This window comes from Enhydra lutris, unplaced genomic scaffold, assembly GCF_002288905.1.
Source record: "Enhydra lutris kenyoni isolate GAN:26980312 unplaced genomic scaffold, ASM228890v2 scaffoldscaffold121, whole genome shotgun sequence".
Classification (NCBI taxonomy): Eukaryota; Metazoa; Chordata; class Mammalia; order Carnivora; family Mustelidae; genus Enhydra; species Enhydra lutris.
In genome coordinates, this window is record NW_019154205.1 from 385657 (window position 1) to 412413 (window position 26757).

The 26757-nt window shown below is 38.7% G+C and overlaps 1 pseudogene; it reads right to left on the minus strand.

Moving 5' to 3' along the window:
* Nucleotides 1-20647: 20647 nt before the first annotated feature.
* LOC111139836 lies at nt 20648-23795 on the minus strand (annotated as a pseudogene).
* Between the last annotated feature and the right edge of the window lie 2962 nt (nt 23796-26757).

Consider the following 26757-nt stretch of genomic DNA (forward strand, 5'->3'; position numbering starts at 1 on the left):
AGACAGTCTCTTCAACAAATGGTACTGGGGAAATTGGACTGCTATGTGTAGATTAATGAAACTGGCCATTCTCTTAAACCAAACATAAAGATAAACTCAAAATGGATAAAAGACATCAACGTGAGGCAGGAATCTATCAACATTCTAGTGGAGAACTTAGGCAGTAACCTCTTCGACATCAGCCACAGCAACTTTCCTCAAGATATGTCTCCAAAGGCAAAGGAAACAAAAGTGAAAATGAATTTTTGGGACTTCATCAAGATCAGAAGCATCTGCACAGCAAAGGAAACAGTCAACAAAACAAAGAGGCAACCCACAAAATGGGAGAGGATATTGGCAAATGACATTACAAAGGTTGATATCCAGGATCGATAAAGAACTTCTCAAACTCAACACACACAAAACAGATAATCACATGAAAAAAATGGGCAGAAGACATGAACAGACACTTCTCCAAAGAAGACATAAATGGCTAAAAGACACATGAAAAAATGTTCATCATCATTAGTCATCAGGGAGATTCAAATCAAAACCACATTGAGATACCACCTTACACCAGTTAGAATGGCCAAGATTAACAAGACAGTAAACAACATGTGTTGGAGAGGATGTGGAGAAAGGGGAACTCTCTTACACTGTTCGTGGGAATGCAAGTCAGTGCAGCCACTTTGGAAAATAGTGTGGAGATTCTTCAAAAATTAAAAATAGAGCTACACTATTATCTTGCAATTGCACCACTGGGTGTTTACCCCAAAGTTACAGATGTAGTGAAAAGAAGCTCCATCCGTACCCTAATGTTCATAGCAGCAATGACTACAGTGGCCAAACTGTGGAAAGAACCAAGATACCCTTCAATGGTCAAATGTATAAAGAAGATATGGTCCATATATACAATGGAGTATTATGCCTCCATCACAAAGGGTGAATACCCAACTTTTGCATCAACATGTACAGGACTGGAAGAGATTATGCTGAGTGAAATAAATCAAGCAGAGAAAGTGAATTATCATATGGTTTCACTTATTTGTGGAGCATAAGGAATAACATGGAGAACACTGGGAGGGTGAGAAGGGAGTTGAGGGAAATTGGAGGGTAAGACAATCCATGAGAGACTGTGTACTCTGAGAAACAAACTGGGGGTTTTGGAGGGAAGGTGTTGGGAGTTTGGGAGAGCCTGGTGGTGGGTATTATGAAAGGCACATATTGCATGGGGCACTGGATGTGGGGCACTGGGTGTGGTGCATAAAAATGATTTTGGAACACTGAAAACATAGAATAAAAAAGAAAAAAATTTTGATAAATTATCAAATAAATATTTATTTCTTTTACAAAAAAAATGCTAAGAATTTTATAGTCCAGAAATTTACAGAGACAATCTACAAAAGCAAGGACTTCACAGTCAACATGAAGGCAATAAAATCATATTTTTCAATTATTCTCAACATGAACAGCCTAAATGTTCCCATGAAATGGAACAGGGTAGTAAATTGGATAAAAACACATGACCCATTCATTTGCTGTCTACAAGAGACTCATTTTGAACCTAAAGACACCTCCAGACTGAAAGTGAGTGGTTGAAGATTTTTTCATTCCAGCGGTCCTTAAAAGAAACAAGCTTGGGTAGCAATTCTCATGGCAGATAAATTAGATTTTAAGCTAGAGTGTAGCATGAAATACATAAGGACACTATATCATTCTCGATGGTCTATACAATAAGAAGATCTGAAAATTGTACATATCTAAACCTCTAACAAGGGAGCATCCAACTACATAAGCCAGCTGTTACCAAAGATAACGAGACATATTGATAATACTTAAATAATAGGAGAGCTCAACACTCCTCTCTTAGGAATAGACAGATCATCAAGGTGGAAGATCAACAAAGAAACATGAGGTTTGAATGACACAATGGATTAGATAGACTTCATAGATATATACAGAACATTCCACCCTAAAACAATAGAATACTAATTCTTCTCGAACACACATGGAACTTTCTCCAAAATAGACTACATACTGTGTCACAAATGAGGTCTCAACCAATATGAAGACATTGAGATGATTCCCTGCATAGTCTCAGACCACAATGCTTTGAAACTGGAACTCAATCACAAGAAAAAAAAATGGAAGGAACTCAAACACTTAGAAGCTAAAGACCATCCTGCTCAAGAATGTTTGCATCAACCAGGAAATTTAAGAAGAACTTAAACAATTCATGGAAACCAATGAGAATGAAAACACATTTCCAAAACCTATGGGACACTGCAAAGACGGACCTATAGGGGAAATATATAGACATCCAAGCCTCACTCAAAAAAGTAGAAAAATCCCAAAATCACAAGCTAAATATTCACCTTAAAGAACTGGAGAAAGAACAACAAATAATGCCTAAGCCATGCAGGAGAAGAGAAATAATAAAGATTAGAACAGGGATCAATGATTTAAAACCAGAAATACAATACAGCAGATAAATGAACTGAGATGCCTGTTCATTAAAAGAATTACAAAACAAGAAACCATTGGCCAGACTTATCCTAAAGAAAAGAGAAAAGATCCAAATTAACAAAATTATGAATGAAAGGGGAGAGATCACAACTAACACCAAGGAAATAGAAACAATTATTGGAAATTATTATCAACAACTATATGCCAATAAATTAAGCAACCTGGAAGAAATGGATGCCTTCCTGGAAACCTATAAACTGCTAAGACTGAAACAGGAAGAAATTGACAATCTGAATAGAACAATAACCAATGAGAAAATTGAAGCAGTGATCAAAAAAACTCCCAGAAAGCAAAAGTCCAGAGTCTGAAAGATTCCCAAGGGAATTCTACCAAACATTTAAAGAAGAAATAAAACTTCTTCTCAAGAAGCTTGCCCAAAATAGAAACAAAAGGAAAGCTTCCAATCTTGTTTAATGAGGCCAACATTAACTTGAACCCAAAACCCAACAAGAGCAACATCAAAAAGGAGAATTACAGACCAATATCCCTGATTAATATGGATGACAAAATTTTCAACAAGATCCTAACCAATAGGGTCCCACAGTATCTTACAATGAATACCCATCACAACTAGGTCAGATTTATCCCTGGATACAAGGGTGCTTTAAAATTTGCAAATCAATCAGTGTGATAGAACACATTAATAAAAGAAAAGATAAGCACCATATGATACTCTCAACTGATGCAGAAAAAGCATATGACAAAATACAGTGTCCTTTCTGGATTAAAAGTCTTTTGAATGTAGGGATAGAGAGGACACTCCTCAGTTTCATAGATACCATCTACAACAAGCCCACAGCAAATACCATTCTCAGTGGGGAAAGGCTGAGAACCTTTTCATTTAGGTCAGAAACATGACAAGGATACCAATTCTCACAACTATTGTTCAACAAAGTACTAGAGGTCCTAGCATCAGCAATCAGACAACAAAAAGAAATAAAATGTATTCACACTGGCATAAAGAGAGGAGTCAAGTTGGCAGAAGAGTAGCAGGCTGAGATGACATCAGGTATCAGGAGATTAGCTAGATAGTTTATCAAACCATTCCAAACGCCTACAAATCCAACAGGAGATTGAAGAGCAGAGCAACAATTCTAGAAACAGAAAATTGACCACTTTCTGAAAGGTAGGACCTGCAAAGAAGTGAATCCAAAGCAACAGGAAGATAGACCATGGGTGGGGGGCTTGCTCCCAGCCAGTGGCAGAACAATGGAGCACAAAATCAGAAATTTTAAAAGTCTGCTCCACTGAGGGACATAGCTCCAGAGGCTAGCCAGGGTGAAGCCCCAGCGGGGACAATGTGGTCTCAGGTCAGAGAAGGATTGGGGGTGTCTGAGTGTCACAGAGCTTGCAGGTATTAGAGCAGGGAAGCCACCTACAGAGACAGAGCTGAGGAGTGAGCACTCAATTCAGGGTTACCTTAAACTGTGATCTGTGGCACAGTCAAGCCCTGCTCTTTGAGCAGGGACCCCACAAGATACAGGGAGACACCCCCCCCCCGGAAGACCATAGGGATCTGTTGGGTTTGGAGACTCCAGGCTGGGCTATGTACCAGAGACAGAGATGCTTGGTCACAGGCTGGGTGAGCTCAGAGCATGGTCAGTGGCCAGGGAGATGGGAGTGAATGAGCACTTATCTCCGAGGGTGCACTGAGGAGTGGGGCCCCGAGCTCTTGGCACCTCTGGGACAGAGATTGGGAGGCTGTCATTTTCATTCCCATCTTCCAGAACTCTACAGAAAATGTTCAGGGAACAAAAGCTCCCAAGAGTGAACCCAAGCAAATTACTTAGCTGGCCCCTGGTAAGGGCGATGCACTTCTGACTTGGGCAAAGACACATATGAATCACTACAACAGCCCCCTCCCCCAGAAGAACAGCAAGAAATGCAGCCAAGACCAAGTTCACTTACCAAGGAGAACAGTGGAATTCCAGAGGAGGAGAAAGCAAAGCATGGAATTCATGGCTTTCTCCTCATGATTTTTAGTCTTGCAAAGTTAATTAATTTTTTAATTTTATTTTTTCTTATGCTAATTTTTTAACTTTTACATTTTCCTCTTTTAACATATTTAACTAGTTTATCTTAACAATACCTTTCATAAAAAAATGTTTTTGAAGCTTCATTATTATAGTCATATTTTCTCCTTCGTTGTATCTAATTTTATTTTTTGTATACACATAGAGTTTTTTCTCCTAAAAAAATTTGGGATACAACTTCTTTTAATAGATCAATATACACCCTAAATCTGGCACAGGGCTTTGTTCTAGTCTCCAGCCTGAGGAAATTCTCTCCATGTTCTTTTTCTTTATTCTCCCAAACAACATAACTTATCAACTTCTTTTTTTAGAAAGTTCTCAAACAAATTTTCATCTTTATAGTCATATTCTATCTCCTCATCGTATTTACCCTTATTTTGTGCAAATATATATAAGTTCTTCATTCTTTAAAATTTTTGGAGGCAGTTTCTTCTAAGAGACCAAAATACTCCCAAAATTAATTGGGTGACTCTGTTCTATTCACCAGTCTAATATATATATTTTCTTTTTTATATTTTTTTCTTTATTTGCTTTCTTTATTAATTTTTTTTTTCTGAACTTCTTTTTATCCCTTTTCTTTCCCCCACAATTTGGGGTCTCCTTTGATTTAGTTAAAGCACATTTTCCTGGGGTCTTTGTCATCCTTTTAGTATTTTATTCTCTCCTTCATATATTCTTATCTGGATAAAATGACAAGGCAGGAAAAATCACTACAAAAAAAAAAAAAGAACAAGAGGCAGTACCGAGGGTTAGGGACCTAATCAATATGGACATTGGTAATATGTCAGATCTAGAGTTCAGAAGGACGATTCTCAAGGTGCTAGCTGGGCTTGAAAAAAGAATGGATGATATAAGAGAAACCCTGTCTGGAGAAATAAAAGCTCTTTCTGGAGAAATAAAAGAACTAAAATCTAACCAAGCTGAAATTTTAAAAAAAGCTATTAATGAGGTGCAATCAAAAGTGGAAGATCTTACTGCTAGGATAAAAGAGGCAGAAGAGAGAATTAGTGATATAGATGACCAAATGATGGAGAATAAAGAACCTGAGCAAAAGAGAGACATACAACTACTAGACCACAAGGAGAGAATTCGGGAGATAAGTGATTCCATAAGATGAAACAACATTATAATAATTGGGATTCCAGAAGAAGAAGAAAGAGATGGTATATTGGAAGAAGAAGGTATATTGGAGAGAATTATTGTAGAGAATTTCCCTAATATGGCAAAGGGAACAAGCATCAAAATCCAGGAGGTGCAGAGAACCCCCCTCAAAATCAATAAGAATAGGTCCACATCCCGTCATCTGATTAGTAAAACGTACAAGTCTTTGTGACAAAGAGAAAATTCTGAAAGCAGCCCGGGACAAGAAGTCTGTAACATACAATGGTCAAATTATTAGATTGGCAGCAGACTTATCCACAGAGACATGTCAGGCCAAAAAGAACTGGCATGATCTATACAAAGCACTAAATGAAAAAAACATGCAGCCAAGAATATTATATCCAGCTAGGCTATCATTGAAAATAGAAGAGAGATAAAAAGCTTCCAGGACAAACAAAAACTGAAAGAATTTGCAAACACCAGACCAGCTCTACAGGAAATATTGAAAAGGGTCCTCTAAGCAAAGAGAGACCCTAAAAGTAGTAGATCAGAAAGGAACAGAGACAATATACAGTAACAGTCACCTTACAGGCTGTACAATGGCACTAAATTCATATCTCTCAATAGTTACCCTGAATGTAAATGGGATAAATGCCCCAATCAAAAGACACAGAGTATCAGAATGGATTAAAAAACAAAACCCATCAATACGCTGCCTAAAAGAAACTCATTTTATACCCAAAGACCTCCAGATTTAAAGTGAGGGGGTGGAAAACAATTTACCATGCTAGTGGACATCAGAAGAAAGCTGGGGTGGCAATCCTTATATCAGATCAATTAGATTTTAAGTCAAAGACTACAATAAGAGAGAAGGAAGGACACTATATCATACTCAAAGGGTCTGTTCAACAAGAAGATCTAACAATTTTAAATATCTATGCCCCTAACATGGGAGCAGCCAACTACATAAATCAATTAATAATAAAATCAAATAAACACATCGACAATAGTACAATACTACTAGGGGACTTTAACACCTCCCTCACTGAAATGGACAGATCATCCAAGCAAAAGATCAACAAAGAAATAAAGGCTTAAATGACACACTGGACCAGATGGACATAAGAGATACATTCAGAACATTCCATCCCAAAGCAACAGAATACACCTTCTTCTCTAGTGCACATGGAACATTCTCCAGAATAGATCACATCCTTGGTCATAAATCCGTCTCAAGGAGTATCAAAAGATTGGGATCATTCCCTGCACAATTTCAGACAACAATGCTCTGAAGCTAGAACTCCATCACAAGAGGAATTTTGAAATGAACCCAAATGCACGGAGACTAAAGAGTATCCTTCTAAAGAATGAATGGGTCGGGGCGCCTGGATGGTTCAGTGGGTTAAAGCTTCTGCCTTCAGCTCAGGTCATGATCCCAGGGTCCTGGAATCGAGCCCCGCATCAGGCTCTCTTCTCCTCAGTGAGCCTGTTTCCTCCTCTTTCTCTCTTTCTGCCTGCCTCTCTGCCTACTTGTGATCTCTGTCTGTCAAATAAATAAATAAAAATAAAATATAAAAAAAAAAGAATGAATGGGTCAACCAGGAAATGAAACAAAAATTGAAATAATTCATGGAACCAAATGATAATGAAAATACAACGGTTCCAAATCTGTGGGACACAGCAAAGGCAGTCCGGAGAGGAAAATATATAGCAATACAAGCCTTTCTCAAGAAACGAGAAAGGTGTCAAATACACAACCTAACCCTACACCCAAAGGAGATGGAGAAAGAACAACAAAGAAAGCCTAAACCCAGCAGGAGAAGAGAAATAATCAAGATCAGAGCAGAAATCAATGAAATAGAACCCCCCCCCCAAAAAAAAACAACAGAAAAAATCAACGAAACTAGGAGCTGGTTCTTTGAAAGAATTAATAAGATTGATAAACTCCTGGCCAGACATATCAAAAAGAAAAGAGAAAGGACCCAAATAAATAAAATCATGAATGAAAGAGGAGAGATCACAACCAACACCAAAAAAATACAATTATAAGAACATACTATGACCAACAATACGCCAGCAAATTTGACAATCTGGAAGAAATGGATGCATTCCTAAAGACATACAAACTACCAAAACTGAACCAGGAAGAAATAGAAAACCTGAGCAGACACATACCAGTAAGGAGATTAAAGCAGTCATCAAAAATCTCCTGACAAATGAGAGCCCAGGGCCAGATGGTTTCCCACAAGAATTCTACCAAACTTTTAAAGAGTTAATTCCTATTCTCCTGAAACTGTTCCAAAAAATAGAAATGGAAGAAAAACTTCCAAACTCAATTTATGAGGCCAGCATTACCTTGATCCCAAAACCAGACAAAAATCCCATCAAAAAAGAGAACTATAGGGCGCCTGGGTGACTCAGTGGTTTAAACCTCTGTCAGCCTGGGGTCATAATCTCAGGGTCCTGGGATCAAGCCCCGCATCAGGCTGTCTGCTCAGCAGGGAGCCTGCTTCCCCGCCCCCCGCCTGCCTCTCTGCCTACTTGTGACCTCTCTCTGTCAAATAAATAAATAAAGTATTAAAAAAAAAAAGAGAGAGAGAACTACAGACCAATATCCTTGATGAACACAGATACGAAAATTCTCACCAAAAATACTAGCCAATAGGATCCAACAGTGCATTAAAAGGATTATTCACCACGATCAAGTGGGATTTATTCCAGGGATGCAAGGTTGGTTCAACAACCACAAATCAATCTATGTGATACAATACATTAATAAAAGAAAGAACAAGAACCATATGATACTCTCAATAGATGCTGAAAAAGCATTTGACAAAGTACAGCATCCTTTCCTGACCAAAACTCTTCAAAGTGTAGGGATGGAGGATACATACCTCAATATCATCAAAGCCATCTATGAAAAATCCACAGCGAATATCATTCTCAATGGAGAAAAATAGAGCTTTTCTGCTAAGGTCAGGACCACGGCAGTGATGTTCATTATCACCACTGCTATTCCACATAGTACTAGAAGTCCTAGCCTCAGCAATCAGACAACAAAAAGAAATTAAAGGCATCCAAACCTAACCAAAGAAGCAAAGCATCTGTACTCAGAAAACTATAAAGTACTCATGAAAGAAATTGAGGAAGACACAAAGAAATGGGAAAAAAATGTTCCATGCTCATGGTTTGGAAGAACAAATATTGTGAAAATGTCTATGCTACCTAGAGCAATCTACACATTTAATGCAATCCCTATCAAAATCCCATTATTTTTTTCAAAGAAATGGAACCAATAATCCTAAAATGTATATGGAACCAGAAAATACCTGGAATAGCCAGAGGAATGTTGAAAAAGAAAGCTAAAGTTGGTGGCATCACAATTCCAGACTTCAAGCTCTATTACAAAGCTGTCATCACCAAGACAGTATGGTACTGGCACAAAAACAGACACATAAATCAATGGAACAGAATAAAGAGCCCGGAAATAGACCCTCAACTCCATGGTCAACTAATCTTCGACAAAGCAGGAAAGAATGTCCAATGGAAAAATGACAGACTCTTCAACAAATGGTGCTGGGAAAATTAGACAGGCACATGTAGGAAAATGAAACTGGACCATTTCCTTACACCACACAGGAAAATAGACTCAAAATGGATGAAGGACATCAATGTGAAAAAGGAATCCATCAAAATCCTTGAGGAGAACACAGGCAGCAACCTCTTTGACCTCAGCCACAGTAACTTCTTCCAAGGAACATCGCCAAAGACAAGGGAACCAAGGGCGAAATTGAACTATTGGGACCTCATCAAGATCAAAAGCTTTTGCACAGCAAAGGAAACAGTCAACAAAACCAAAAGACAACTGACAGAATGGGAGAAGGTATTTGCAAATGACATATCAGATAAAAGGCTATTGTCCAAAATCTATAAAGAACTTAGCAAACTCGACACCCAAAGAACAATAACCCAATCAAGAAATGGACAGAGGACATGAACAGATATTCTGGAAAGAAGACATCTAGATGGCCAACAGACACATGAAAAAATGCTCCACATCACTTGGCATCAGGAAAATACAAATCAAAACCACAATGAGATACCACCTCACACCAGTCAGAATGGCTAAAATTAACAAGTCAGGGAATGACTGATGTTTGCGAGGATGAGGAGAAAGGGGAACCCTCCTACACTGTTGGTGGGAATGCAAGCTGGTGCAACCACTCTAGAAAACAGCATGGAGGTTCCTCAAAAAGTTGAAAATAGAGCTGCCCTATGACCCAGCAATTTCACAACTGTGTATTTACCCTAAAGATACAAATGTAGTGATCCTAAGGGTTATGTGCACCGGAATGTTTATAGCAGCCATGTCCACAATAGCCAAACTATGGAAAGAACCTAGATGTCCATCAACAGATGAATGGATAAAGAAGAAGTGGTATATATATACAATGGAATACTATGCAGCCATCAAAAGAAATGAAATCTTGCCATTTGCAATGACATGGATGGAACTAGAGGGTATTATGCTTAGCAAAATAAGTCAATCAGAGAAAGACAATTATCATATGATCTCCCTGATATGAGGAATTTGATAGGCAGAGTGGTAGGTTTGAGGGGCAGGAAAAGAATAAATGAAACAAGATGGGATCGGGAGAGAGACAAACCATAAGAGACACTTAATCTCACAAAACAAACTGAGGATTGCTGGGGGTGGAGGCTAGGGAGTGGGTGGTGGGGTTATGGACATTGGGGAGGGTATGTGCTATGGTGAGTGCTGTGAAGTGTGTAAACCTGGTGATTCACAGACCTGTATCCCTGGGGCTAATAATACATTATATGTTAATAAAAATAAAAAAAAATACTTTAAAAATTTGGCATGAAAAAGTCAAACTCTCTCTCTTCACAGATGACATGATACTTTATGTAGAAAACCCAAAAGAGTCCACCCCCAAACTACTAGAACTCATATAGCCATTCAGTAATGTGGCAGAATGCAAATTTAGTGCTCAGAAATCAGTTGCTTTTCTATACATTAATAATGTAACTGTAGAAAGAGAAACTTGGGTATTGATTCAATTTACAATAGCACCAAAAACCATCAGATACCTTAGAATATACTTAATCCAAGACGGAAAGGATCTATACTCTGGAAACCACAGAACATTTATGAAAAAAATTTAAAAAGACACAAAAAGTTGGAAAATCATTCCATTCTCATGGATTGGGAGGACAAACATTATTAAAATGTCTATATTGTGCAGAGTGATCTATACTTACAATGCTGTTCCAATCAAAATTCCAATGACATTTTCCAAAGAGCTGGATCAAACAATCCTGAAATTCATATGGAACTAGAAAGGACCATGAATCGCCAAGGGAATGTTGAAAAAGAAAAGCAAAGCTGGGAGTATCACATTTTCTGATCTCAAGCTATATCACAAAGCTGTGATATCCAAGACAGCATGGTACTGGCACAAAAACAGACACATAGATGAATGGAACAGAGTACAGAGTCCAGATATGGACTCTCAACTCTATGGTCAACTAATCTTTGACAAAGCATGAAAAAAAAATCTAATGGAAAAAACACATTCTCTTCAATAAATGGTGCTGTGAAAATTGGACAGCTATATACAGAATATTTGAAGTTGACCATTCTTTTATACCCTACACAAACATAAACTGTAAATAAGTGAAAGCTCTCACTGTTAGACAGGTATCCATCAATATCCTAGAGGAGAACATCAGCCACAGCAACTTCTTTCAAAACATGTCTTCAAAGGCAAAGGAAACAAAAGCGAAAATGAACTTTTGTAGCAACGTGGACGGGACTGGAAGAGATTATGCTGAATGAAATAAGTCAAACAGAGAGAGTCAATTATCATATGGTTTCACTTATTTGTGGAGCATAACAAATAGCATGGAGGACATGGGGAGTTAGGAGAAGGCAGTTGGAGGAAATTGGAAGGGGAGGTGAACAATGAGAGACTATGGACTCTTAAAAACAATCTGAAGGGTTTGAAGAGGTGGGGGGGTTGGAGGTTGGGGGGACCAGGTGGTGGGTATTAGAGAGGGCATGGACTGCATGGAGCACTGGGTGTGGTACAAAAACAATGAATACTGTTATGCTGAAAATAAATTAAAAAAAATGATTAAAAAAAGAAAATAAACAGAGTTTAAAGACAGAAAAAAAATGAACTTTTGGGGCTTCATCAAGATAAAAAATCTTCTGCACAACAAGGGAAACAGTCAACAAAACACCAAGGCAACCCTCAGAATGGGAAGAGATATTTACAAATGAAACTACAGAAAAAGGGCTGATATCCATGATCTATAAAGAACTTCTCAAACTCAAAACCCAAAAAACAAATAAGCAAGTCTAAAAATGGGCAGAAGATGGGGCACCTGGGTGGCTCAGTGGGTTAAAGCCTCTACCTTCGGCTCAGGTCATGATCCCAGGGGCCTGGGATCAAGTCCCTCATTGGGCTCTCTGCTCAGAGGAGCCTGCTTCCTCCTCTCTCTGTCTGCCTGCCTCTCTGCCTACTTGTGATCTGTCAAATAAATAAATAAAAATCTTTAAAAAAAAACATAAAAAAATAAAAATGGGCAGAAGACATGAACAGACACTTCTCCAAAGAAGACATACAAATGCCTAGCAGACACATGAAAAAATGTTCAACATCACTAGCCATCGGGCAAGTTCACATCAAAAGTACATTGGGATACACCTTATACCAGTTAGAATGGTAAAAATTAACAAGGTAGGAAACATCAAATTTTGGAAAGGAAGTGGAGAAAGGGGAACCCTCTTACACAGTTGGTGGGAATTCAAGTTGCTACAGCCACTTTGGAAATCAGCTTGGAGTTTCCTCAAAAAGTTAGAAAAGTGAGCTACTCTATGACCCAGCAATTGCACTACTGAGTATTTACCCCAAATGTACAGATGTAGAGAAAAGAATGGGCACCTGGACCCCAATGTTCATAGCAGCAATGTCCACAATAGCCAAACTGTCGAAGGAGCTTAGATGCTCTTTGACAAGGAATGGATAAAGAAGATGTTCATATATACAGTGGAATATTATTTGGCCACCAGAGAGGATGAGTACCCAGTATTTGCATCAACATGGATGGAACTGGAGGGGATTATGCAATGGAAATAATTCAAACAGAGAAAGAGAACTATCATATGGTTTCACTCATGTGGAACATGAGGAAAAACATGGAGTACATTAGCGGACTCAAAGGAATACTGAAGTGGTTGAATCAGAGGTGGCGATGAACCATGAGAGATTATGGACTCCAGGAAACAAACTGAGGGATTCAAAGGGGAGGGGTGTATGGGGATATGTTAGCCTGGTGATGGATATTAAGGAGGGCATGCATTGCAATGAGCACTGAGTGTTATACGCAAAAAATGAACCATGGAACACTACATCAAAAACTAACGATGTACTGTATGGTGACTAACAAAACATAATAAAAAAAGTAAAAACTAATATCTAGGGTTCAAGTTTTTTTTTTTTAACTTTCTATTTTAATTCCAGTTAGTTAATGAAAAAGTGTTACGTTAGTTTAAGGTGTTCAACACATACATGCATAACCTAGTGCTCATCGTGATACATGTACTTCTTAATTCCCATCACCTGTTTCAGCTGTCCCCACACCCTTCCCCCCTGGTAGCCATATCTTTGTACTCCATAATTAAGAGTCTGTTTTTTGCTTTGTTTCTCTTTCTTTTTGTCCCTTCATTCATTTGTTTTGTTTCTTAAATTCCACATATGAGTGAAATCATATATTCATCTTTCTGTGACTAACACATTGTGCTTAACATTGTTCTGCCTAGCTCTATCCATGTCATTGAAAATAGAAAGATTTCATTGTTTTTATGGCTGAATGATTATACACATGCACACACATACACACTATATTCTCTTTATCTATTTACCAATATGTGGACACTTGAGCTGGTTCCCTATCTTGGCTATTATAAATAATATTGCTGTAAACATAGAAATGTGTGCATCTCTTTGAATTGTGTTTTTGTATTCTTGATGTAAATACGCAGTAATATTATTGCTGGATTGTAAGCTAGTTCTATTTTTAACTTTTTGAGGAACCCCCAAACTGTTTTCCACAGTGGTTATACCAATGTACATTTCCACCAACACTGCAGGAGTGTTCCTTTTTCTCCACATCCTTTCATATACCTGTTGTTTCTTGTTTTGTTGATATTACCTATTCTGACAGGTGTGATGTGGTATCTCATTGCAGTTTTGATTTGCATTTCCCTAATGCTAAGTGATGATGAATATCTTCTAATGTGTCTGTCAACCATCTGGATGTCTTCTTTGGGGAAATGTCTGTTCATGTATTCTGCCCATCTTTAATTGGATTATTTGTTTTTTGTTGTTGAGTTTTATAAATTTTTTAATATATTTTGGATATTAACCCTTTATCAGATATATCTTTTGCAAGTATTGCCTCCCATTCTGTAGGTTGATTGTTTCCATCATGCAGAGTTTTTTATTTTGATGTAGTCCCAAACAAGTTCCTTTGATTTCCTTTGCCTTAGGAGACATATCTAGAAAATAGTTGGTATGACCTATATCAAAGCACTTACTACCTGTGTTTTCTTCTAGGATTTTTAAGTTTTCAAGTCTCACATTTAGGTCTTTAATCGATTTTGAATTTATGTTTGTGTGTGGTATAAGAAAGTGGTCCAGTTTCATTCTTTTGCATGTAGCTGTCCAGTTTTCCCAATACCCTTTGTTGAAGAGACTGTCTTTTTTCCATTGGATTTCTTTACTGCTTTGTCAAAAATCAGTTGACCATATAGTTTTGGGTTCCTTTTGGGTTTCTGTTCTATTCCATTGATTGATGTGTCTGCTTTTGTACCAGTACCATATTGTTTTGATCACTACAGGTTTGTAGTGTAGCTTGAAGTCCAGAAAGCTGATGCTTCCATCTTTGCTTTGCTTTTCATGATTACTTTGGATATTCATGGTCTTCTATGGTTCCATACAAATTTTAGGATTATTTGTTTTATCTTTGTGAAAAATGCTATTGTTGTTTTGATGGAGATTGCATTAAATGTGGAGATTATAGGCATTTTAATAATATTTGTTCTTAAAAAAAAAACTATTTGTTATTCCAATCCATGAGTATGGAACATCTTTCCATTTGTGTTATCTTCAGTTTCCTTCAACAGTGTTTTATAGTTATCAGAGTACAGATCTTTCACATTTTTGATTAGGCTTATTCCTAGATATCTTATTGGTTTTGGTGCAGTTGTAAGTGGGATTAATTCCTTAATTTCTCTTTCTGTCACTTCATTACTATGAATAGAAATGCAACTAGATTTCTGCACATTGATTTTGTATTCTCCAACTTTATTGAATGCATGTATCAGTTCTAGCAGTTTTTTGGCTGGCTCTTCGGGGTTTTTATATAGAGGATCATGTCAACTGGAAATAGTGAAAGTTTTACTTCTTCCTTATTGATTTGGATTCCTTTTATTTCTTTTTGTTGTGTGATTGCTGCGGCTAGGATATCCACTTCTATGTTGAATAAAAGTGGTGAGATTGATAATCCTCATCCTGTTTGTGACCTTAGGGGAAAACTCTCAGTTTTTCTATGGACTTAAATGTTAATCACATTGTTAAAATTCCTTCACAACAAAATCTGGACTCCTGTTTGACAAAATAACTAGGTACCACAGCCCAGGAAGTTCACACATAAAATTAATTGTGGATATACAACAGTAGATATATAACAGTGGATATACAGAACAGTGGTTTGAGAAGGGGTATTGTCATATAGGTGAATGGAAGGGCATTTTTTAGGATAATGAAACCATCCTGTGTGGTCCCATAATAACAGTGTTATGGGCTGAAATATGTCCTGCTCAAAATTCATATGTTGAAGTCCTAACACCCAATGTTACTACATTTGGAGACAGGACGCATAAGGAGGTAATTAAGGTTAAATGCGGTTTTAAGGGTGGGACCTTAGTCCAATAAGAAGAGGAAGAGACACCAAAAAGGCTTCCAATTCTCTTTCTCTCTCTCTCTCTCTCTCTCTCACTCTCGCTCTCACTCTCGTTCTCACTCTCATTTCCTCTCTCTCTCCTTCTTCAAGAGTGCACAGAGAAAAGGCCATGTGGGAACAAAATAAGAAGGAAGAGAGGTATCACCAAAAACTAACCCTAACATTACTGTGATTTGAGGTTTTTAGCCTCCAGAACTATGAGAAAGCAAATTTCTGTTGTTTTAACCACCCAATATATGATATTTTAAAAAAGATTTTATTCACTTATTTGAGAGAGAGAGAGAGAACACAAGTAGGGAGTGGGGCAAAGGGAGAGCAGACTCTCCACTGAGTAGGGAATCCCAAAGCAAGGCGCAATCCCAGGACCCCGGGATCAGGAAGTGAGCTAAAGGCAGATGCTTAACCAACTGAGCTACCCAGGCTCTCCCAATATATGATATTTTGTTATGGAAGCCCGAGTAGACTAATACAGGTGGATATATGACATATGTATCTGTCAAAATCCACTGAATTTTATAGAGTATCAAAAACAAACCTTATGCAAATTTAAAAAAAATAATTTAGAAAGTAAGTGATACCAAATTATCAGATTAATGCAGACCATAACACAAATAATGAAAGCAGGCTGTAACACAAATATCAAACTGTGTTTACAAATGTATTAAATAATACACTGGAGGGGGTAGGGAGAAAAGTTGCTGACCTATTTAACTTTGGAGATAAGTAGAACCTGTAACACTAAAGGTGGATAGAACTGTGTTATGTTCTGGTTTGATAAAGTAGTTTCCTAAAAAAGGTTTAGGCTTAGCAAATCTGAATCAATATATACGTGTATTAGAATTGAGCAATTCAGAAATGATTAGGTGGATGTTGGGAGCCAGGTTTCTTGCTTTTAGAGTGAGAAGTTACAGACAAGGTAGACTAATCTACATGGCAATTGTTTTGATTTGAAGGCACTGCTACAAGTTCATGTTTAGCTTAATATAGGTACAGGTGGTTACATATGAAAGTTTTTATAGCTATGTGTATGTATACACAAATTGGTTTACACACATATGTCTTCCTTCTCTGTCAGCTGAGAGAGCCTAGAAGAAATGACACTCCAGGAGCAATGAGCACATCTATTACCCAGATCTTGTTTCTAATGTTATTTTTCAATAAAAGGAACCAGGACCCCTTTGAGAAATTTATGATTCCAGGATTAGGGCATATAATATACAAGATAAGCCTGGAGAAACTTATAGTGTCAGAAAGTAAAGAGTTGCTCAAAAACAAAATCCAAAATGATGTGGTATGTTAACAAAACATAGGGGCTAACTGAAAAACTCTTGGTGGTCAAAGCTAGAACTATTAGAATAACAAAATAAATAACACTGTATTGGATTATAACACAAACTATAAAATAAATATCCATGGACCTAAACTGACATAAACAAATGATTAAATAGATGAATGATTAAATAAATGAATGAATAAATAAATAAGGAAGAACAGAAAATCTCCCATGCAAAATAATTCAAAGTCATGTATATATCTTAATTATACAGGGCCGCCTGGGTGGCTCAGGCAGTTGAGTGTATGCCTTCAGCTCAGGTCATGATCTTGGGGTCCTGGGATGGAATCCCACATTGAGTTCTCTGTGGGGAGTCTGCTTCCCCCTCTCCCTCTGCTCCTTTCCACTACTTGTGCTTATTCTCTGTCTCTCTTAAATAAATAAATAAATAAATAAATAATCAATCTTTTGAAAACAATCCAAATAATGTCTGTAGATGAAAGAGATGGAACACAACTTCCTCTCCTTAACTAGAGACTGTAGATAGTGACTTCCTTCTAAAGAGTATGGGGAGAAAAAGTCTAACTTCACTGTGTTGTAACTGGATGAACATTACCTCAGCCAGGTAATGAAGGTTAGCATCAGCAGTGATAAGTCTCCTGGATAGTATGTACCCTTGATATGATGTGACAAGAATAGAAATTTATGTTTATATTCTTGCTACTAAAAATCCATGACCCCAGATTTAATCATTAGGAAAACATCAGACAAAACACAATTGTGGTACATTCTACAAAATACCCAACAAGAACTTCTCAAAACTTTCAAGATCATCAAAAGAAAGAAAGTCTGAGAAACTGTCAGAGCCAAGAAGAAGCATAGGCAACTAAATGAAATGTGACATCCTGGATGGGATCCTGAAACAGAGAAAAGACTTTGGGTAAAAACAGAAAATGTGAATAAAGTATGGATTTGGTTAAAAATAATATATTAATATTTGTTTTCTAAATTGTGACAAATATACCATACTGATGTAAAATGTTAATTATGGGGGAATTGGGTGCATAGGAATTCTCTGTATAATCTTTGCAATTTTCTGGAAATCTAAAACTACTCTAAAATAAAGGAGCTTATTTTTAAAATACCTCATCAGTGTTGAGAAAGTGATTGACTCTAACGAGTGGGTAACAGATACTTTTGCAAGTCAGGTGGTTTACAATTTGAAAGCAATTTTTTTGTGAAAGATCACTAAGTATTTTTGTGCCATTACTAAGTGTTTATGTTTGGAATTTAGAAAATTGTGTGATATCGTTATATCAAAATTCCTTCCAGTCACATCTAATTATTTATGTGAAGAAGTGTTTTCTGTACTTAGATCCATACAAATGAGAAATAGAGCTGGTATTGATTATGAATTCTTTCTCATTCTAGCAATAAAAAACATTCATTAATGTGCATATGAACAAATAGTGTGGGGGAAAAAGAACCACAAACTGCATTGAGATGCATTTCCAGGGGCCTCCTGGTGGTTCTGTGGGTTGGGCGTCTGCCTTCAGCTCAGGTCCTTCCATGGAGGCCCAATTCCTGCTCCCTGCTTAGCTGGGAGTCTGCTTCTCTCTCTCCCTCTGCCGCTGCACCTAACTCTTGGTATCTCTCTGCCTCTCTCTCAAGTAAATTAAAAAAAAAAAAACTTTTTAAAAAGGAAAAAAAGATGTATTTCCACTAAAGTTTTATTTTTTTATGTTTCAAAACATATTTTATAATATATTTATACCATTGCAAGCATTTACATACCAGTAATAATTGTAATAACTCAATCTGTAAGAAAAAAATTAACTGTTAGTGATTTTTTGGGGTGGGGGAGGAGAAAAAAGAACACATCAAAAATTCATTCTCCAACAAAACAGATAACATCAGGAGGTAAAATTACAGGCATTTTTCTCCCTAGATCACACATTTACAAGGGCATCATTTGCTTAACAGTGAGGAAGTTTCCAATGTGTTCTCTGTAGCAATATCCACATCACAGTGTAAACAGGTACTAGCATTGTGTTCAGCTTACAATTCCAGGAAGAAAAAAAAATTTGGATCCTGAAGTCAGGTGCAATAACACAGACAAACTTTTTTTTTTTTATTCCAATATAGTTAACATACACTGTTATATTAGGTTCAAGTAATTGTACAAGTCAGTAATTCAACAATTGCATACATCAACCACTGCTCATCAGGACAAGTGCACTCCATAATCCCCATCACCTATTTCACCCATCCTTCCACCCACTTCCCTCTGGTAATCATTTGTTTGTTCTCTATCGTAAAGAGTCTGTTCCCAAACTTTTGATTACAGTCTTGATCTACTTTCCCATGAAGAGTGAGACTTCTCCACTCAGAAATTAAGGTCTTTCTTTCTCTTTCTTTGTTAAACCATTAGAGCATGTTTCAGCGTTACATATACCAAAAAAAAGGAGAGTTCAGGAAAAAAATAGAATCACAAAAATATTTTAAAGGTATAGCAGCTCCCACCACAGATCAACTCAGGTTTCAGACAGGGCATCAGAACACTTCAGTCATCATAAAATAGGAAAATAGATGCTATGGCTACAAAAATAAAACATAAATGAGGTAGATAAATTGAAGCTTTCACACCCATGACTTGTCTGTTCCAACTTCATAGACTTCATCCAATACCCAAGAACAATCTTTATAATAACTTGGCATAAGCTGTACCAAGGACACTTTTGTAAAAATTATTATGTGAACCTGTGAGGAACATTCCCTTCCATGAGTTTCTTTGAGAATGAAAACCCAGTTCTTCAAACAGTAGGCACTGGCAAACCAAATTAAGTTACCTGAGGGTCCCTGCTCAGGTGCCCACCTCTCCTGATGGTTCAGCAAGAAGGCATTTGGAAAGCATAGGGAGTACAATGGCACTCTTGGGGCTCTAACCAAACTGTATTTAAATAAACAACAACATGCACTGGCTCCCTAAGGACTAAACTCAGTCCATTTGAGGGCATCCTACTTAAGGTTCTAACATTGAAGGAATTTTGTAATTCTACAAATTTTGTTTTAAAAAAGTACATTCAGGAAAAAAAAAACAAGAAAGGATGGCTGCTGGGTTGGGGGTCATACAAAACAGGTCCCTAAACAGATGCCAGATCTTGTCCATGTACCTGCGTAGAGTCAGAGGGAAGCATATAGTACTCCCCACCAAAGGCTAACAGTTGTCTTTTCCATTGTAGTTCAGTAAGTTCCAATTTGAAATAGGGTGGTAATCTTTAAAAATAGTTACTCTAGTTGTATAAAGTTTTATGTATACAGTTTCTGGCAAGTAACAAAGCTACTTTGCAAGACCCACCTCCTTCCAAAATTAAAGGAAAAAAAATCTAGTGTGTATTTGTTTCAGTATGTATTATCTTTTTTCTTGTTTTTGTTTGTTTGTGTGTTTGTTTTTTTGCAAAGCAGCATAACAACATCTAATTGTAGGACTTGCCTACAATTAGGCAATTGTTTGTGATCACAACTGCCTGAGTTTGTGATCACAACTGTAAACATCATTTGTGCATCAGTAAGAAAACAAACAGGAGGAAATGAGTTCTTTTAAAAAGGAAAAAAAAGGGAAAAATACAGTTCTAGAGAGGTCATTCTGCCTGCATTTCTCTTTCAACAATGGTTCTCCTAGAATTTAGCTGACTGTGATTTTGTTTTCCTTGAGGAAGAGAAGGAACTGGTGTTTGGGGACGCTGTCAGCAGCACCTGGTTTTTCCATTTCAGCGCTGATAGCAGACTGGGAGTCATCCATCTTAGGGATAGTGATGTTGTTCAAATGGAGATGGCCTCTGGGGAAACAGAAAGGATAGGAATACCACCATTCTGGATCACAGAGGTTTAATTTGTCATCATGGCCAGACCTCCACTGAGCATACTGGTATACTGGTTCCACAGGACAGGGTCCAGAGTCATCAAAGGGGCCAGGATTTCCTTGGGAAACATCTCAGGGACTCTCTTCCCATCAGTTCTTAACAGAGACATAGTGTTCTCAATGGCCAGCTTCCTCCCACAGAGAATGAGCTATTTATTGTTGGCCCCATGCATCTTACAGTGGACCATCAAGTTGACTTTGGTGACAAAAGCTCACCCACATATGTTACACATGAAAGGCTTCTCCCCAGTGTGGGTCCACTTGTGAATCTGAAAAGCATTTGCAGAGAAGTTATTTCCCACACCGTGTGAGGCCATGCTGTTTGACCTGTTGGTGTGGCTGGGCCACTAACTAAGGTGTCATGCCTGGGGATATGGTCAAAGTCCAACAAATGTGCCAGGGACTTCAACTTTGACATAGGTTGGCTGAGTTCAGATAAATGTTGATAGCAGACTATGACCATCCATCTCAGTGCTGCTGTTCTCAGAGCTATCTTCTTTGCCACCAGCATCAGGAAATCTGGACTTGATGCTTTCTGCCTGGCTATTGGCTAGGGACAGTGCCTGGAAGGATACAGTCTCCAGGACATCTGGACTTCAGCTCCGGTACTCCTGGTCTCCCATTACTAAAGATGACAAGTGTCACATCAAACCATCTCTCTCCCCCAACAGTTTTTCTGCTGTTCTGCTACTGCAGAATAAGAGGAGCAGGACCCACCTTTCCTGGAGCATCTAGGGAAGCCATGACAGCAAACCCAAGAGTGATACTGCCAAGTGTACGCTGGGAAGAGGCATGGGGACCTTCAAGGAGCTACTAGGGGCATCCTGCAGGCCAACTTCCTCAACATCCATGCTTTCAATAATGTCATTGTGACAGCACGTGCACTGCCATTTTCGCCAATCATCATGGACTTGGACCCATAAAGTCACAGGGATTCTCAGGCAGTGGCATGTTGGAAATCTGGCCACCCATGTGCATCTGGATATGCTGCTCCAGCAAGATCATGTTGGTAAACTTCTTCTGGCAGATGGGGCACAAATGCTGCTTCTTTATGGATGTGTTTGTTCTGTGGACCTTGAAGTGCGTCTTCAGGTTGCCCTTGGTGGAGAGGACACGACCATAGTTCTTACACTGGAATGGTCTCTTCCCAGCGTGGATGGGGGGAATGCATTTTGAGGGAGCTTTGGCAGCTTAAGGCCTGGTGGCAAATGAGACATCCATTGGGGTCGGTGGTGGCCTTGTTGATATTGTCCACCAACTACTGCAATTTCAGGGTCTCTGACCCCAGCTTAGGTGTTCTACTCCCTTGGAAGCCACCAGCACTTGGGAAATTGTGGTTTGGCCCCTCTCCAGATAGTAGGGAGCCATCCTCACTTTATGAAGAAGGCCTGGGCTGTAGGTACTTACCCATGAGTTCCTTGGGGTTAGTTCCTGAATAGAGATTTTGATGTAGCCCTATGTTGGGGGTCCCTGTTACAAGGACAGGTTTGCTGTCTAAAAGAGAGACATGATTCATCTACGGGGATAGGTACAGAGAATGCATGGGGAATGCCACAGACTGCCACCATTTTGTTGTGGAACTTGGCGAACAGCTGGGGGCTCAACTTCCCCTGGGGATGTCGATGAAAGTGCGCATTTAGGTTGCCCTTGGTGGTGAACCAGTGGCCACAGACAGAGCACATGAAAGGTCTTTCTCCCGTATGGGAGGGGAGGTGGATCTGCAGGGAGCTATCAGTCCAAAAAATATTGCTACAGTACTTATACTTGTTCTTGCAGATGATGGCCTCATCTTTGGATTTGACCTCCACCAGAGGCACGTTTGCTGGCTTTCCTTTCCTTTTCTTGGATGGGTCTAACATCACAGTGGAGAAAGGGCTCTGGAAGAGCACAGAGCCTGGGGTCTGGGGTAGCAAAGAACTGGGAAGGTGGGACGTGACTTTTGGCAGCACCCTTGCCCCATCTGGCTTCAGGGTGAAGGGTGCTAACGCCTGGAATGTGGAGCTGGCAGTGGAAGAGATGTTTGCATAAGGTAGCTTGGTTTGTTTCAAGGTGTCCAGAGTCAGGCTCTGGCTTCCAAATTTCTGGCTGAGCAAAGCCACAGTTATGAAAATCTGCTGGGGCATGTGGCTGCCCACGGTCTTGAGAGTGTCCACTCCCACCATACTGGAGTGGAGAGTGTGGGAGACCCACATGTTTACCTGAACATGGATCTGCTTGGTGAGCTGGATCTGCTGCAGCTACTGCCGCTGCAGGCACAGGATGTGCTCAAGGACTTGTGGGATGCTGCTGGTGCAGGGCAAGGGGTCTGACAGAACATCTGTGCTCCACTGATTCACCACCACCTTGGTGCCCTGCAGTGCTTGAAGAGTGATGGTAGTATTGGCCACTTTGCCTTTGGGTAAATAGCTGATCTCCTGGGACGTGGGTGGCAGGCGTGTCTCTGCCTTCAAGTACACTAAAGATTCCTCATGCAGCTTCTCCTTCATCTCCCACAAGCTGATGCCATCCTCCCTGTGAACATCCTTACTGCTTGGACTGTGTGTCTGGTGGCTCAGCACAGTCCCAGGGAAATCTTCTGAAGGTACTGACCCCTCACTGTCATTCATGATGAGGACAGGTGGATTTTTAGTGCAATTTTTCTTATTTTCTAAGAACTCAGAGAAGCTGAAAAGCTCTGCACAGTATTTCTCACAGATGTGAGTCTTCTCCCAATGAATCCTCTTTAATGTCAGTCCATCCATGTTAGCTTCATTGCCATTCCCTGGATGGTTCATTGAAGCACCTGACTCCCCTGCCCCTGGCACCATTGAGGCCACATCAGCAAACTCTGCAGTCCAGTGCTCCAGCTACTGCTAGCCCTGGTCTTCCTCGAGTTGATGTGCTGGGGCTTCACCTGCTTGTGCCTCCACATGGTGTGAGCATCATGCTGACTGGAGAGCCATGGTTATTGCCCACTCCTCTGTTAGTGCTTTGTGATGAAGAGGCAGTTTGAAGACTTTCGATTGCAATATGCATATGTTTTTGTTGCAAAGAAGTATGAGTGAAAAAAAATGTTCAGGCATCAATGTATTAATTAGGATAAATTTTGTGACAATGTAAGATAGAAATTCAAATTCAAAAAAATAATAATTTCCAATAAAGATTTTCTGCATTAATTTTTTAAATGGATGATGGTAGAAATCTAATACATATAGCATTTTTATTTAGTTGCATCCATTTCAAAAACTGATATAACTTCATTTTAAAATTTCAGTATTAACAATACAAAGGAAAATATACCCTAAGTATAGAAAGTTGTAATGAAAATGTCTTTTTTTAAAGATTCATTTATTTGAGGGAGAAAAAGAGAGAACATGAGCAGGGAAAGGGGCAAAGGGAGAGGGAGACAAGCAGACTCCCTTCTGAGCAGGGAGCCCCATGTGGGGATCCATCCCAGGACCCCAAGATCATGACCTGAGCTAAAATCAATTGATCCATCCAGGCACCCTTGTAATGAAAATATTTTGATGCTATCCTAAAACATACAAGTGAGTGCACTAGTATTTTAGATTACTAGTGAATACATGTGGCAAAATTTTTGAACACCACCATTTTAAGATGTTGATTTACATAAGAACAATATATTTAAGCTTACGGAATTTCAGTTGTAAATACCCACCAAACCTATGTCTCAGGCCTTCAAAGAATACATGGAAGTTTAAAAATTAACACAATACAACATCCCAGATATTGGTGCAATAGGTAGAAAAAGCCAGGTAATAAGCTCTTCTAGCCTTTTACAGTTCCCAGAACTAGGTTTTCTTTTCAGATTGATGAGAGAAAAGCACCATCAAGTGAGGATCTTTAGGAAACATTCTACCTTAGTTTTATTTGACCAAGAAGGTATTTAATGGAAACTCTACCTCTTGCTACTCAAAATGTAGTCCGTGCACCAGCAGTCTGGAATCTTGTTAGAAATGCAGACCCTCTTATCCTACTCCAGACTTAGCTAATCAGAATCTACACTTTTAATAAGACCCACCTCCAGATGATTTGTAGGGACATTAAAATTTGAGTCATAGGAGGTTAGGCTGTACTGTCTAGAGTTTAGTCCTAGGGCATTAACTATTATTATTTAGGAAAAGGAATTGTAGTGCAGCTCCAAAACGAGCCAAGCTCTCTTAAATATTTTGAATGTACTTCAACAAGGAATTTAAACAACTTTAAACAATTATTTCTTATTTTATGTTTTCCTTCAGTTATTTCAACCCATAGACAATTATTTCATAAGGAAATATTTTAATCAGAAATCTCAGTACAAGCAGTTAACACATCAGTTCAATGAAATCCTTTCTAACAATCATTTACACTAATTAGCCTTTCATACCCACCAATTTGCAACTTATCATTTTAAACAATTCGCTTTTCAATTAACAGACCAAATAAAATGACCTCCTGGAAGTCCCTGGAGGATATTACAAAGATTTTATCTAAAGGCAAAGTGACACTTAAAGAGATTTTCCAGGGGCACCTGGGTGGCTCAATGGGTTAAGCCTCTGCCTTCGGCTTAGGTCATGATCCCAGGGTCCTGGGATCCAGCCCTGCATTGGGCTCTCTGCTTGACAGGAGCCTGCTTCCCCCTCTCTCTCTGCCTGCCTCTCTGCCTACTTGTGATCTCTGTCTGTCAAATAAATAAATAAAATCTTTTAAAAAGAGAGAGAGTTTTTCCAGTGGCTTCAGAATATCATGGGTAAATAAGAATTTTCTAAGTTTTTTGAAATGCTATTTAATAGACCTCTATCCCATTCACCTACTTGCTGCTAACAATATTTGTATGAAGGCTAGAGGCAGTGGCATCCCCAAGAGTCAGTTGAATATGCTCCCGTCAGTTTCATGTAGATTCTCTGAGACCACAGCCAAAACCTGTTAAGATGGATCTGTGAGTCCAAGGTTGGTGAAGATCCTCCTCAGGCTGTAACTGTGAAGCTGCCCATTGATATTGGTTTCCTCCCCGGGAACTGCTTCAGAGTCTGTTAATGTAAATAGAGGAGGCTCATTTGGCCTGTTGCCAAACACTTCTGAGTTTGTTTCTCTAAGAAGTTGGTTATAAAATTGGAAAATCCCAAATATACCAGTTCTCTTTACAGCTTAAAGAACTGGAAAATCAACAACAAATTGAGCCAACCCCATCCACAAGAAGGGAAACAATCACGATTAGAGCAGAGATCAATGGAGAGCTCAATGACATAGAAACTAGAGATACAGTAGAACCCATCAACAAAACTAGAAGCTGGTTCTTTCAAAGAATCAATAAGATCAATAAACCACCAGCCAAACTAATCCAAAAGAAGATAGAAAGGACCCAAATTAATAAAATTATGAATGAATGGGTACAGAAATCTACTAACACCAAGGAAATAGAAACAATCCTCAGAAATTGTTGGGCACCTGGGTGGCTCAGTCAGTTAAGTGTCTGCCTTCAGCTCAGGTCATGATCCCAGAGTCCTGGGATCAAGTCCCGCATCAGGCTCCCTGCCTAGCAGGGACCCTGCTTCTCATCTCCCCTTGCTCCTGTTCTCTCTATCTCTCTGTCAAATACATAAATAAAATCTTGAAGGAAAAAAAAAGAAAAAAAAGAAATTGTTATCAACAGTTCAATGCTAATAACTTAAGCAACCTAGAAGAAGTGGATGCATTCCTGCAAACCTATAAACTTCTAAGACAGAAACAAGAAGAAACTGACAACCTGAATAGACCAATGAGATTGAAAGCAGTGATCAAAAACCTCCCAAGAAACAAGAGCCCAGGACCTGACAGATTCACTGAGGAACTCCAACAAACATTCAAAGAAGAAATAATACCTATTCTACTGAGACTGTTTCCAAAAATAGCAA